The 15,878-nt window shown below is 42.2% G+C and overlaps 1 long non-coding RNA gene across 1 annotated transcript in view; it reads right to left on the bottom strand.

Moving 5' to 3' along the window:
* LOC309876769 overlaps nucleotides 1–15,878 on the bottom strand; it is a 148,784-nt gene that overhangs the window by 97,983 nt on the left and 34,923 nt on the right. The window contains exon 2 of the long non-coding RNA XR_014317251.1: nucleotides 2,651–2,787. This is a non-coding gene — a long non-coding RNA (uncharacterized lncRNA). The remainder of the gene's footprint in view (nucleotides 1–2,650; nucleotides 2,788–15,878) is intronic.

Below are 15,878 nucleotides of genomic sequence, written 5' to 3'. Positions count from 1 at the left end.
ACAGTTTTCTAGTAGACGTTCTACCCAGCTGCAGTTCTGAACATGCCCCATTCAACTTGAAACAGCGACCACTGTGCTGCTGATACTAAACATTGTTAGGAAGGACCTTTCCCTTCAGTCTTGATCTACTCATTCCCTCTGTAGCTGAAGTATTCTTTAGCCACTCCATTTACCTGCATTCATCCGGTTCCAGTTTAGTCAAAGTTCCCCCTGCCTTCCTTGAAACAGCCAGGAGATGAGCTCCTGCAGTTCATCCAAACCGAAGAGGCAATTCTACATTCCTGGTTGTGGGCCAATGCTCAGGAGAGCACTGGAACACCTTTTTTGAATATGCACATGGGGCTTTTGTCCCCTGCAGAACCAGGATTTCATTACACGGCCAAAAACACAACTTTGGGCAAAGTATGAAGACTTTCCTGGTGTGGTCACTGACAACAGGAATAATAACAGCAAGTACTCTTCTATGGACTCCTTACTCTCCTTATTTCCCAGCAAGCAACTTCTCTTACTCCGTACCACAGGAACTGTCCCACTACCATCTCCTTACAGTCACTGCATAGCTGTCAGGGTTATAACCTACAGAAGCAACAACAGGTAGATACAGTACTTTTTCCACTGCTCTGGGCATAGTACAAGACGAGCAGCAACACATGAAGACAGCAGCAAGCTGGCAATATTAAGCATTAATAAACACACTCCTGATCACAGGATGAATCTGTTGCATTGTTAATTGTGGCCTGCAGTAGCTCAAAAAACTGAAGTTGTATGCCCATGTTAGGTCCTTTTCCTAGCATTATGTTTGATCTCACAAATGTAATTTCATTCTCCTGTTTTGTCATTATTCAACTTGTTCATTCCTTTTAATTATACATAGAGCAATTTATCATATATATTTTGTTATAAGGATTTAATTAAACATATATTAATACAATTTAATGATCTTGCCAGTGACCAACATTCTCCTGTGGATTAAAGAGAAAAGGAGGCATTGAACGTAAGATTTGTACTGTAAATAAACAAAACACAGACAGCCTTGTAAAGCAGGAAGAAAAACATGGCCTGCATGGCCAACCTATTTCAAGAATGTTACAAATTGGAAGCATTTATTATTTTAAAATCATTAATCATATACTCACTCCATTTATTTACTTATCTGTGTTCTTCATGTAAATCTTTCTTGGAAGTGTGTAAACTCTTTAGAATTATAAACAAAAAGTGAAGTCACATATGGTATTTCACCTGTTTACACTGTAATTACTCAACTTGGCTGAAAACTAATGAACTAGAAGTTTTTCATTTTTATCTGCTCCTTTTAGCTGGAAGGAATCTATTTTATATTTCAGTATAAAATGTAAGAGTTACTACATGAGGTAAGCTGCAGACCTGCCTATGTAAATGCTCTGACCTCATAGATATTTGTAAGAGCTTTCCTCAGATTTATAAAACAAATGACATTTGGCAGTAAACAAAAGTAGACACTCTATATAGCTCCATATTAAAACGCTCGACGTACTAATAAATTGACATTCTATACAACCCATGGCAAGCTTTTGACCACATAAACTCTCAACCTTGTATCACCCTTCCACATTTTATTTGCCTGTGAAGACTGTACCTACAAAAAAACATGTCCATAAAATCAGAAAAGAGCTACCATCGTTCAGTGAAGTAGGAACCAAGTAGCTTCTAAAACGCCCTTGCTGCGTGCTTTTTATTTTACTACTAGAAGCTGACTTCAGCCTACTTTTTAGATACATTGCACAATCCAGTTTGCTTTTCCTCAGCTTCATGAAGTGATTGAATTTTTTTCCCCCCTACCTTCACAGGACTGGACAGGCCTTGACACACGCAGAGATCCTTTGAGGGTAGCCAGGAAGCACCTCTTGCAGGCTCAGTCTCCTCACGCCACTTCTCCAGGGGCTGTCTGGACTAACACTGGCCATGATCAAACCATCAACCTTTTTGCTCCTCCACCCCAAAAAAGCATGGCCCAGAAAGGAGCTGCACTGCATTCTGCTTGGCTCACACAGTGAGATGAGCATTCTCAACTGTGAGAAGAAACAGCTACCAGCATACACCCTGCTTGCAAATTACAGATCTCTCAGCAATGCCACACCTTTGTCTTCATCCAAGCCCTTTCTTTAGTCTCTATTTGAAAGCAGAGAAGCCAGCGTTATTGGAAAAAAAAAAAAAAAAGTTTCCCATAGTGAAACATTTTTATGAGTGATTTGTTTGCTACCCTTACATATGCTTTAGGAAGTAAAGCCCCATCAAGTCCAACATTGTTTATTTTGTCCCCTCCCCAGAATTCCGACCAAAGCAAAGACCAGTTTTCAACTCACACAGGAAGAAAATAAAGTAATCCATAGCTGTGGCATGCTCTGAGGGCCCTTTCTGGGTCCCAACACCAGGTAAATAGCAGTGGTCACTCTAAAGTCTCTCTCATTTGCAAGATGTAACAGAAGGGCACAGACAATCGCAGCAGTTACATTTACTGATGACCGAAAAGTCTTTCTGGAAATAACCTACAAAGGTAGGCATGGTTTACCTAACCACACCATAAAGCTGCATGTAAAATATCCATTACTTCATCCATAGGGCCACAGCCTGGCTAAGGATATGCTGAACATAACAAAATCGGCAAACATACCTTTCCAGAGTTTGCACTGGCTATGTCAGAGTAGAGATGTCCATCTTGTCAGCAGCAGCAATTGGAGAATTTAAAAAGCAAAGCAAGGGAGAATTCTGAAAACTACCATCTTTTTTTCTAGCAAGGGCATCTAAGACCTAAGAGAGAGAAAGAAAAACAAACAGTTATCGATAAGATTCCTACCGATCATTTCTTGTTCTACACTAAGGACTATCCTTTACACTTCCCTCTCTGAAAGCATTGGGCTACATTGCCAAGACTGTTGAAGAGGTTGAAGCCAGCTCTGGTTTGCAACATAGCAGCTGTCTAGTGCCTTTCAAAACTGCTCCAGTTAAAGCTGGAAGGTCAACTCCAGCTTAAAGAGAAGATGCAGGTACTGTGCTATGTTTTTTTGGGAAATGTAGTGACCAAGGCTCTGATCCTCTGAAAATCTAACTCCTCCTGACTAGAGGATATGAGTGTTAAACACATCTACATCTCACTCTATAAAAACAGCACCTCCAGGAGCAAAAGGCCTTCTCATGTGCCGATCTGGTTCTGGTAAGGGTGTCATCTGTTCATAAATATTCCTTGGAGATTTGCTACACAACCACTGATCTGAACCAAATCTGTTTGGACTACAGAATTTTCATCACAATATCACAAGCTGGTGTTGTAATATACACAGAGCTGAAACAAAGAGAATTTATTATTCTATTGAAAGATGTCTTTTGGCCAAACTTGAGTAAAAGCATCACATATTGATACTTCTGTAAGATCATAAACTCAAATGAACACCAGCTGAAGAAGAGGACAATGGTAATGCCAGATGACAAACTGATACAGTCATCATATTCATCAACACCAACAGCAGCCGGTCACTTCCTACCCTTCACTGAATTAGCCACGAAAAGGTTGTTTTAAATGATAAGAATGTGTTAAAAGCATGCATCTCAGTGCGGCTCTGAATGTGAAACTCAGAAGCCTGCATCTGAGGAAGAGATGGTTTAAAATTTAAAAAGGAAAAAAAGAGACTTGCTAGGAGGGACTAAAAAGAGGTGGAAAAAATACAACTGTGTGGTGGGGAAAGAAGAAAAAACTGAAAAGCAAGAACAAATTTGACACTAAAAACATACTGCATTATTCAGACTCGTGGAAGAGTGTGTGAACAGAAGTGATGACAAAAGCTACAAAATTCAATATGATCACTCGAAGGGTGGGAGTTTTTGCAAGCAAACACACAACTTTACAGCAAAGGAGAGTCTCAAAACATTCGAAATAAACATTGAAATTTTACACATTGAGTTACAAGCTTGTTTATAGGCTTCACGTGGTCTTGCTTCTTTGTAATCCTGAGAAGTCAGACAGCTGCATTGTACACATGGCATTTTGAAGTGACAGTGGCATTTTCAAAGGAGAAATCTGTTCAACAATTTGGTACTTGGATCTCTGTTTTGAGACAAAAGCATCTATATTGATTGCAGCTGGTAGAAAAAAAAAAGAAATCATACCTAAGGTTTTAAGGACAAAGCCATTAAAATAAGGAATGCCTTTTTACTTTTGTTTCTAAGTCACCACAGGTTGACTGATTTATCTCCATCAATTATTGTCAGCAGCTGCTTATATAATGTAATTCAGGACATATACAAGAAGAAAAAGGCTGGTTGTTCCTTTTTTTCTGCCAAGTAAGGTACAGTCAGGAAAAAAAAGCACAACACTTAATTAAAAAATTAAAAAAAAATCCCCAGACTTGAAAACTGCATTTTTTTAAATAATTGGTTTGAGTTCCTCTTTCAAGCAACTTCCCAAGTAAAAGTATCACATCAGCCACGCTCAAGTCCCTCTTGCTCTCAGTCATCCATCACCTCAGGAAGCCTGTGTGTCTCCGGGGGCCAAAGGGGGTGGGTTGAGGGGTTACAAAGCAGCAGAAGAGGTCAAAGACACTCCCTCACTTGGGTTTTCCTGCTGCGTTTCCTTCGCAGCTGCTCCTACCTCAAATTTACGGTAAGCGGGGAGCAAAAGTACATCCTCTCTGCGAGGGCTCTCCTATAGCTTGCTCTTGCAAAAGCCCCTCCAAAACTCAACCCTGAAGCACCCACATGCATCTGTGATCTCCCTCCCCTAAGCCCCCTCCCCAAAATTAAGAAACCTGGGGTCTGTTCCAAAAGCCACTGGAAGGGCTCAGCAACTTCAACAGGCTGCAGACCAATTTTAAAAAAAACAAAATGCTTTTATTCAGCCTGAGAAGCATATTGATGTTTTCCTACATTTTTTTCAAGCCTCATTAAAGCCACAGGTGTGGGGAAAACTGTTACTTAGAGCAGTAATAAAAATATTAGGGACTACTTCACCTATAGGCCCCGGATGGGGATTTTTGTTTGCTTTTTTAACTTAAATATTTGTTTTGGAAGCAGTAGAAATACAGAGAAAGACATGAAAAAAAAAAAAAGGATTACCTCATTACTGTCATGATCTCACTTTTTATCAGAGCCACTTAGTCTTTTGCAATGCCAAGGGGCATTCAAGAGAAGACTGAAATACTTGTCTATTTTTTTTTTTAAATCTACTTATTGTTCACTAAACTAAAAATGTATTATCTGTAGCTTGTACACTTCTTCCAGAACTAATTTCACATCTGGGACATCAAATGCAGGTTACCAGCTTTGGAAATGCGGCCCTAGATTTGCAACAGAAACCCCTGTAAGAGGTCTAAGCCGAGGGCTGTCAGACCCATCCTGGGGACACTTTGTCGTGCTGTGCCACTTCTTTCAACCTCAAGTCACCGACCTCTCCCCCTGTAAAAATACCTTTTTGCAGCCTGTGGGAGCCCTCAGTTTATCTGGACCAGGCTCATCTCTGCAATACCCTGCATGTTGTCCAAACGCTCGCAGACAACTCGTGGCCACAAAGAGTGCATTTTTAATGCATTTTGAAAGAGCTGCAGAGGGGATTTCTCAGGGAAAGTCCCTCTCCCAAAAGGGTCATGGACATTTTGAAAGGCAGTCAAGCTGAATATTGCTACACCTCGCTTCCTTTCCATTTTACTGAACACCTACCGGCTGCCAAGACGGCTCTCTCCTTCTGACCCACACTCCTCCTTTTGTTATCGCCTCCTCCACCCGCTTAACTAAGCGGATCTTGTGCTTTGCATTAGCAGAGAGCCACTCTGAGCTTGGGAAAACAGCCAGACACTCTGCTGTGTGGTAGGGAAGGATTTCAGAAACGAGGGTTGAGAAGTTCAAGACAAATTCTATATGGTTTCCCCCGTAGGTGACAGAAATAAAGCGCCTTCCGTGACCTCGTTTAATCTCATGTCAGCCAGGTAAATCTCTCCATAACAGAAGCCAAAACAAGTTTTCTATGAGTGCTCATCAAAAGCCCATCACGGTTCATGGGAAGACTGACTTCAGTAAGCTTTGCATCAGGTCACAAATAAATGCAGAACTTGCAATAAATGCAGACAAACTTCATCTTAGGTTGAAGAGAAACCTGTAAACCTCAGTACGGTGCAGGATTTCTTCCTTTGACTCTTCCAGACCTGTGTGCTTCTCTTAGGGAAGACCACCTTGATACCATGCTGCAAAGCCTTCAAGTTTCACTGAGGATTTCTGCAGCGAGCAGAAACCACACACCACAGGGGAATAGAAGCAAAGGTTTGGTGTCTTTTATGCAGCAAACTGCCAGCAGAGCAAGCATAGCATTCCCTGATTAGACTGAAGCTATCAAAGCTTTCACCATTCTCTGTCCTCAGTGTTCCCTTGTGCAAATCTCCAGGTGCACTAGACTAAGTTACACCAACATAACCTCTAAGTGGAGGAGAGCAAATCAATAATGAAATGTAAAAGGTCCAGATTGCCAGTTTTGGTAGTTTCTGGAAGACTTACATAAGCTTGTCTGGACACAAGAGTCACCTTTTCAATTGCTCCCTCAAAGCCTTACGCTGGTGCTTAAACACCTTGTAAGGCAGAGCACATTTGCACTATTAGCCTGAGTGCTCAAGACTGATCAGGAAGGAAAGTTTTAAGGTGATTATCTACTCTAACTTAACATTTTATTTCTTCACTAACTCTGTACCCTATGCCCATTTCATTTTTCTTATGTAGTGGCTAGGCAGACAGTAGAGCTGTTTACAGATAGATTTGTGAGGGCTTTTTGTGCAATACATCTCCCATCACAGGCTGGAACAGTATTTCCATGTAGTTGGGGGGAGTTGATTGGAGTGCTCCAGGGCCAGATTCGCACAGTTACTTTGGCACTTAGATACCGCTGCAAAGACAGCCCGAAGTGGTTAATAATGGAAATATATTCATTCTCAGCAGTGATCCCAAAAGAACAAGGCAGAATTTGCCAGCTTCTAACAAAATGAACTTCTGTATTGCAGTTAAACAAGGAGGTTATTACATTACTTTGGTTTCTAAAGAGACTGATAGAAAACATACTTTTGTCCAAAAATCATTTCTATACTTCTGATTTTTCATACAGTCTCTCATCCCACCAAATACGTATCTGTTTGCAATATGCTACAAACTCAATCGTGTAAAACACACTTAAACATCCCTTTACTTATACTGGAAGGAGGGAGCATAACTTTAGGATCATTTTTGATCCTGGTAAAATCTGTAGAAGTTTTGCAATTTGTTTCAGTGGGAAGATACCTCGCCCCTGAATTGGGATGCAGCTGAGCTCTCTGACCACAGCTTTTCCCCTACTCTCCTCCCTTTTTCTCCCCTCCACAAAGGAAATATTCATCTCCTGGTGTGCTTTAAGTGCTCCTTTGCATTTATAACAAAAAAGGAAAATGATTTGAGGCAATAGCAGAATCTTGTGTGTTCTGGCAAAATCAATGATTCTCATCAGGGAGACAATTTTGGCTCAGGTCTAGAAGACAATCTATTCCTTGGCACCAGGGATTTGCAACATCATTGTGAAAATGAGAACCCGGGATACCTGCCTAGAATGGCCCAAGAAACATTTACCTTACCAATAAAAACAGAGGCCCACTTAACTATTTCCCCTAAAGGGCAGGTATTCATCTAATCACATCTGGAATCCTTTCCAACTTGGTTCCCGCAGCTAATGCTACTCTGTCATGATCTGATGGTTTAATCCCAGTTATTAAACTGCTTATTCTAGTTAATAATAAAAAAATGTGGACAAATGCCTGCCTGTCAGTGCACCAACCTCAGAGCAAACACTGTGAAGTGGGCCCCCTGCTTTCTCTAAGCAAACAGGGAACACCGCTTGGAATTCAGCATTTCAAAGAAAAGCTGCCAAATCTAATGAAAACATTGGCAAATTTACCTGTGTTTATTTTTTTTAATCCCTAAACAAGAGGGAAGAAATAAGAAATAAAACAAAAGCCACCCTATACAAACCCAGTTTTCCCTACGACCCACAAAGAAGTTCTTTTCCAGGGTCTCAGCTGAGAAAATTTAACACATTTATAGTGCATACATAATGTTTCAGCCAGCTGTGATATACTTTCACTCAAAATATTTTTAACAAAAAAAAAAAAAAAAAAAAGATTTGTTAACAAATGCATAAAGTTCTTCATGATTTTTCAGGAAAAACACAACTCCGTGTCTTCATTTCCCAATATTTCATTAAAACCAAACATTTTAGATCAAAACGATAAAACCGTGCCAGCAGCCTCTGCTGACTAAAAAGCCATTTTCTGTTGAAAACACAATATTGATGTGAAAATCGTCAACTAGCTTTTCTTTAATATATTTATACAGCTATAAATAAAATAGACATACCAGATAGACAACACACCACATGTGAAAACAAACTGAACTCGGTATAGCAACAGGCTTCCACTTCCATCAGTGCAAACTTGAACCTTGTCCACACATTCCACAGCATGGGACTGGACGGATTTGTTAAAATCTGACTGCACGGCCCAGAATTAATCCATAGCGCAATTCATTCCCCGCTGAGCCATATGCACGTGCACCAGTTTGGTCACACAAGAGGTAACCTTCAGAAGCCCTGACTCAGGTCTGAAACGTTAATTGCAGAGTTTGGACTTTTGCTTTCTGGCCCAACGCAGAGCTCTCATTTTAGACCTCAAGGCTAAGGTCATCAATTCATTATTCATTGTCCTGTTTCAGATGTGTTTCCCCTCACAGTTTGCTCCTCCAATTCATCCGTCACAAACAGACATGGAAAACGCTAAATCGCTTCTTAGGATGAAGAGACCTCGCACTGCTGCTTGGAGGCTCCACTCCCAATGTACTGACGATAGCCCAGCTCTCAATTCCCCCACCACGCCAGCCACTTCAGACTCAAGATGTGGAAACCTTTGAGTGAGAGTATTGCTGTGAGAAAGTGGAGATGCTTCTACCCAACAGAAGGTATTTTCTTCTCAGCAGAAGTTTCTACTTTTCTATCTGTACCACTATGAATTGTTGTTCTGGAGGGAGATGCCAGGTAGGAGTTACAGCTCTGTCCGTTCTGCTGCAGAGGTTACATCCCTAAGGATCAGGCAAAAAGCACTTCTTCAAGCTTGCTTTGAGGGGCTTCAGGTTTATTAACTCTACAATTACTGGCTTTTAAAGTGACAATAACTATTGTCAAGATGATTGTATGGGGTTAGCTACTGGCAGACAGGACTCTTGTCTCAGAGAGGCAGCACATGTAATTGGCCTCTGAGGCATCTTTCAGCATGGGAGGAGGATAACTCATCTCCAAAAAAAGGGGAATTCTGCATTTTTGGCCATTTCCCCCAGTAATTCAAGTGCATTCCTGCAGCAGGGATGCATCCGTGGTCCTAGCCCAGCAGCACTGCTGGCTGATCCAATTCTTCTGGCCCCTTGACAGTCTGCACAATTACAGGTCCCTGGGAGGGACAGGAGCACAGCACCAAACAGCAGTGCTGCTGCTGTCAAAAGGACTGAGGAAAGTCACAGCAATACCAGCATTCAACAATCTTTACTCTTCGTTAAGTAACATCTTACACCAGGAGCATGCCAAGGATCCCAGCCAGGTGAGTATCGCCACCCTACAAGGGGACCCTCTTTCTGCCATAGGGTCTGGTCACCACATTCATCCTAGCCAGGCGGCTCAGGTTGCCTTCGCTGCGTTTGCTTTGCTTGGTGTGGTTTGCTCCCATTTTAGCACAAGCACCCAAGCTGAAGCAAGCGGAACAGCAGGAACACATGGCCAGGAAGTATCAGCAGGCTATTAGATCAGCTCATCCATCTTGTGGTACCTCATCTGTAACTGCCTAAATTAGAAATACAGTCTCCTTAGTCCCATACATAATCAAGAGAGAAAAAGACTCCGAGTGTGATTCAAAATGCCTAGGGTTAGTCCTTTCACAGGAGGTTTCAGAGTGGAAGCTTCAGCCTCCCCCAGAAGAAGCCTGTAGAGATTAACCTCTAAATTTAGGAGCGTGGATCAGGACAGAATGATTAGTCCCCAAAGAAAACAATTCTTGAGCTGAATCATCCACTGCTACCAAGATTTACCTAAAGCAGGCAAAATGAAATCAATGCCTGAAAAAACGCATCAGGGAACCTCGGGGCAGGAACGACACAAGCATCCATAAGCTCCACGCAGGGTAATGACATCCTGGCAGCCACCTGGCAGGAGAGGACTGGAGTCCCTCCGACCTGCTAATACCTGCTGCCAGCAGCGCTTACTGACACAGGCAGCCACTGCTTGCTCAGTTCCTGGGGCTTCATGGACTGCCTTGCCTCCAGCGGGCCCAGGCAGACAGAATTTGAATTGAAACTGCATGATCAGGTAACGTGTTGGATCTCCTGCCACAACAAGGCAGGAAAAGGAAAGGCAGCGATTCTCCTAAGATGCACCGAGACTCACCTGTCAGGCCTGCACCGCAGCCAGATGAGTTCTCTCCTGTTCCTGTTAGCAATAAACACGAAGAACGAGCCATTCTGCTACCTCTGAAGGATGCGGGACAAGATACAGTGAATCCTTTACATCTGTCAGGAATGTGGACGTTAAGGCTCCCCCCCCATCTCAGCAATGTGTGTGCAGGCTACAGCAGAACAGCCAGGTCTGAAAACGCCGTATGGAAGCATTGAAGCTAGGTCCAACATCCAGAACTCCCTGACCTTGGTCCAAGTCTCAGCCATTTGAGTCGATGGTAAAACTCCTGCTGGGGTCAGTGATCTGTGCTAATGATCCTCAGTCCTTTCTGGCAATCGCTGCTCAGATCCTAGGAGTAGCAAATGCTGCCATGCAGCCCAAGACATTTTGAAACACAGCGCACAACACCACAGGTTATGTTTTATTTACTCTTCTAGGCAGAAATACAAAGAGCCAGGGTGTGGTGGAAGTGGTTTAGTGGCGAGCTTGAGGTGAGCATCTTATGAATGGCTAAGCTTTTGCTGAGTAACGTTGCCATCACACAAGATGATTTACCATATTAATCTTCACACTGCATCATACTACTGCTTTAAAAGCAATGGTAGCTATTTGACAGATGCTCAGAGGTTGAGAATTTCAGAAGTAGACCTAAAAAAGGCAGATTAATGAGCAGATGATGGTGAGGTAGCAAAGTTGCACAATAAATGAAACTTAGCAGATGGCCCTACAACTATAAAAATCTCGAGATTCCTAGATGAGAGACACAGAAAGGACATTTTTGTTATTTTCTTGAATTATTTCTGCCTTTTTCTTACGACTGGCAGTATCGCTACTTTTTCTTTTTTTAAATAGTGCAACTTTCCAAATTTATTTTCCCTTCTGTTTTAAGCACAACGGATCTCATCGGACAAACTTTCTACTCCATCTCCATGAAGGAAAACATTAGGGCGCGCATTCGAAGCTGCATATGCGCAGCCCCATGTTTCCTAGGAAACAAGTGATTGCTCATCTCTCCACCAAAATAAATTGATGCATCGGTTTCAGCTTCCCACAAACATTAGCGCTGTGATTCAGGACAGAAACACAAACACTCCCTGCACCCCCTTGGTTGCAATAGTCATGTGGTGCTCCTGCACGGGGGAAGCTAGCAAGACCGTATTGCTCATTAGCACTGTTAAAGACTAACTCTGATGATGCAGATGACGGCGGCGCGGACCTGCGGACAAGCAATCAGAGCCACCATCGGGGCTCCCTGCCCAGGGAGCCAGCAGAGCCATATGCATCCCTGGGTGCTCATGTGCAGCCATCTGGGGAGGAAGGAAATTAGTGCCTCCCACCGCAGCACCTTCTGTTGGCTGCGCCGAGATGAACAGGAGTCGGAAAATAGGAATTTCGGCCTTGGATTATCTTTGATTGACCAACCCCAAGTTTAAAGAGTCATTCAAAATGATGCTTTCTGGCGTACTTCCACATTCACACAAAGGAGTTTGGATTTCTCTCTTCCCCAGTCATTGTTTCCCGGAGTTTCCTTCCTTAAGTTTTATTTACTCTCATGTCATTATAGGACTTTTGTTTTGTTTTAAATAAAAAACAGATTCCCAAAGTTGACGCTGATATATTCCTAAATAATATTTTCCTTCAGACAGTTCCAATATTGATTTAATGCTGTGTTCTTGGAATCTAACCCTTAATAGCAGAGTTCCTGCAGCGTTAGGCTAAGCGCTTGTGACGATTTTACCTGCAACGCAAATGCCACAGTAAATAGAGCTGAGGCTGGTTTCCCAGGAAGGGCTATTAAGGAATATCTAGACACGTTTCTGATGTTCTGCAATTTCAGGTCTGTCAGAGGCACATACATTAGAAACTCAGCTATCAAAATCTAAATTTTCTGAAAACTCCCTGTCATCTGAAAGATGGTCATGTCCCCTGACATCTATTAATTGCACTGAAAATTTCCTCATTATTCAAAATGTCGATTATATGAACTTATTCAATGTCTCCCCTGACATTTGGATAATCGAGGTTGTATTGCACATGGGCCATTCTTGCAAATCTTTGAAGACAATTGACTACCCTCACGAGTAAAGGTTTGCAAGATCAAGCCATATACCACATATGAACAACATTCATCAAAAATAACTTCAAAATAATTTGTTGTATATGATCAAGTGTTAGTATCAATAAAAGGACATCATGGTAATAAGGCCTGAGTGTATAGCATAGGTCTCTTCTAATACAGCATTACTAATACTTGATATTGATCAGCCAGCCAATCTGAAACCTCTTAAGTAACTTAACTGCTTTTTCTTTTGAGAATGGTAGTGTAAGTTTCACAGAAGGCCACTCTGCAGATACACGATAGCTTAAGATTTTCAGCTATCCTTCCCCTTCTGCCCTTTTAACCTTTTTGCATGGGTTGACCTGGTTTGTCATTGTGAACTGTTCAAGATCTGGACAAGCTTATTAAAATAAGGAAATCAAAGAAAATATGAATTGCCAATATGAATTGCCAATAGAAAAATAAATCAGTTTGGAAGCTGGAGAGATTAAAGGAGCCTTGTTGCCAAATTCAGTAATCCACATCATCTTTTCTGCTGTGGGGTACCCAATTCTGGAGGAAAAATAAATAAATATTTGCATGCAATTTTAGCAAAGGAAATAGCACTTCTGCTCAACTATTATTGCCAGCAACACTGCTACTTCAACTAGCAGTTGTGGAAGAATAGGTGCTTAAAGCTGCTAAGCTGCTGCAACCTGGACCTAAGCCAACTTCTGTCCTAATTCTATTCATGACAACTAAACAGATGCAGATCAACAGCACAGACTTTCTTCCCTTTATTTCTCCTACCAGTTAAAGATGTTTCCGATATTTTTTTCTTTATACACTGATTATATACTCTGCCCCCATAGCACTGAGGAACACCATAAATATACCTGAGGTACAGAAACTTTAACATCTTCTGTGTGTCTAAGGAAAGAAACTATTATTTTGCAGACAACTGTTTTTTTTTCTTTCTTCAGTTGGATGAAATAAAACCCTGAACCCACAAATACTTTCCTTCACAACTAATAATTTCTGCAGTATCAACAGCATTACAGAGCTGTAAACACTAGTCAGCCCTCACTCTGTAACAGTCCCCCAAGCTTAGCTTCCTAGCCTCAATTATTCTTTAGCTATGTGGCACGAATACTGCAATCTAAGTCTGTGGAAAAAATGAGATGTTTTTCCTTGTGTTCTACAGTTGTTCTAGGTCTGTATCTATCCCCCCTGGATCTCACATTACATTTTGGCCTGACAAATTTCTCAAGGACGTGTACGACTGGACACAAGAGGTCATAAATACAGCTCGAGAACACCTCTGTTTATACTGGATATTGTACACGGACCTAGAGGTGTTGTGTCAGGCACATAAGCGCAGAGAATAGCATGCTTTGCCGACTAAGACACAAAGGAATATTAGGGATGTAGAGGTTTTATTTTTCTTGTGGATTTTTCACCCGATGTGAGCAGCATTAGTCTCCATTAGGAAATTTAACAGACCCATATGGCTGAAGGGCAGCACGGTATGACCTACAAAAAAGCATGCTGAAGAATGCAGAGAAGCAAGCATCAGTGGGGTTAACCTTGGGGGAAGGGAGGGGGATCAGAAAAATAACAGCATTTGAAGACTTCTATCTGTTGCAAACCCATACAATTTTCAAGAGGCATCTTTTCAACTTATTATTTCCTAAATGCACACCACTGGTGATGCCCATCTAGGGATAAGTCCAAACCACAGCACTTCAACATGATAATTTATTCCAGCAGCAAAGAAAAAAGAAAAAAAATGCACTCTGTTCTCTAAGCATTATACATTTTGCTTTAGGGCATAAGCCATACATTCAGCTCCCCAGCAGGAGGCTGTGCAGTAGCTGTACTCCAGAGAGTTTACCGGGTGGTATTCTGCCCTCTGCTACGGGTATCCAAATCCCCTGCTGCAGAGAGGGGAGATTCAGAGGGAAAGGGGGAGAAAAATCAAGATTAGAAGCTAAAATAACTCCATAACTGACCGAGGGGACTCCAGAGAGGGATTCAAGAGCCTCAACTCAATCCCTGAGGTACCTTCACTGTGCTAAGGGGTGAATCCATACCAAAGAGAGGCAGCTCATCTATCAGTGCACAAGATATGAGCATCTTCTGCTCACACCTCCAGCGTGGCTCAGCCCCAGCTGATTTGGGAGGCATAGGAGAATGACTCCCCAAACTGCCTCCCCGCATGTCCCCAGACAGGTTCTCTCTACACAGAAAAGAAACCACTGTGGTTTTACCAAGTGCCACCAAGCGTACCAAGATAGGCTGGCACCACCACCCTCCCTCCCCAAAGAGGATTCAGTGAAAATTGCTGCTATGTAAAACACAGACCAGTCTGTTCCACACATTGACTGGGGGGACACGACAGAGGGCAGGTATTGCGTTGCTTTCTAACCAGGTGTCATGGGGGAAAATGAGAAATCCCATTCCCACTACGCTGTTCCCTGCTAAAAAATAAACACAGCAAGATTGTACAGGTCAGAGAAAAACATTTGGATACTTCAAGGTTCAACAAGGGAGCTTCCCATAACTGCACACACTTTGCCTTCTCTGTTAATCACTACCTATCTTTTCTAGCCAGAGCCACCACTGGAGATGTGCACAACGCACTACTCTCTCTCATGCATCCTGATTGCTGCACGTTGAAATGTCACTTGCCAGCTTTGAAGGAAGACACGCTTGCTCTGTGCACCAGTAAGAGGTGACTAATTCAGCCAACAATTCACACCGAGTATTTACACAGCGAGTTGTCAGGTTCGCAGGAAGCATACAGCAAGACACGCTGCTCTGTCCAAGCCCTTGCTGAGATCCCAGCTCCCAACATCCAGCCTTAGGCTCGCTCCCTGTCTGCAGCATCAAGATTCTCAGCCTGCACACTTCCCCAGCTCAGATGAACTCATAACTACTCGAAAGACAATTAATAAATGAGATAAGATCTTCCTTTGGGAAGAACACTAGATTGCTCCATTAAGATTATTGCAGCTGCGTAACGCTAATAAAGGCGTATCACCTCGCTAATGGGACCATCACTTCCAGAAGATTCCTTCACTTGTATGGACTTGGTACCAACGCAGCCAATTTCAGCTTGCTTACTGGATCACACAGTGCCAAACACCTCACTGCAAAGCCTCTTTTACCTCCGTGTTCTGCAGCCATACCAGACGTGGTTTTTTTGTTTGTTTTTTTTTTTTTTTTTTTTTTTTTTTAGCTCTGGACACAACCCTACCTGCTACATGATCTGCATTTCCTACCTAAATTGATTTATTTAATATTTTGAGAATTTATTAAATCCATTTATTTGATTGCTGAATTAATTTCTCCAGGAAGGGGAACCGCATTTTG

This window comes from Aythya marila (genome assembly GCF_965140915.1).
Source record: "Aythya marila genome assembly, chromosome: 3".
Classification (NCBI taxonomy): domain Eukaryota; kingdom Metazoa; phylum Chordata; class Aves; order Anseriformes; family Anatidae; genus Aythya; species Aythya marila.
This window is presented reverse-complemented; position numbering and strand designations above follow the sequence as displayed.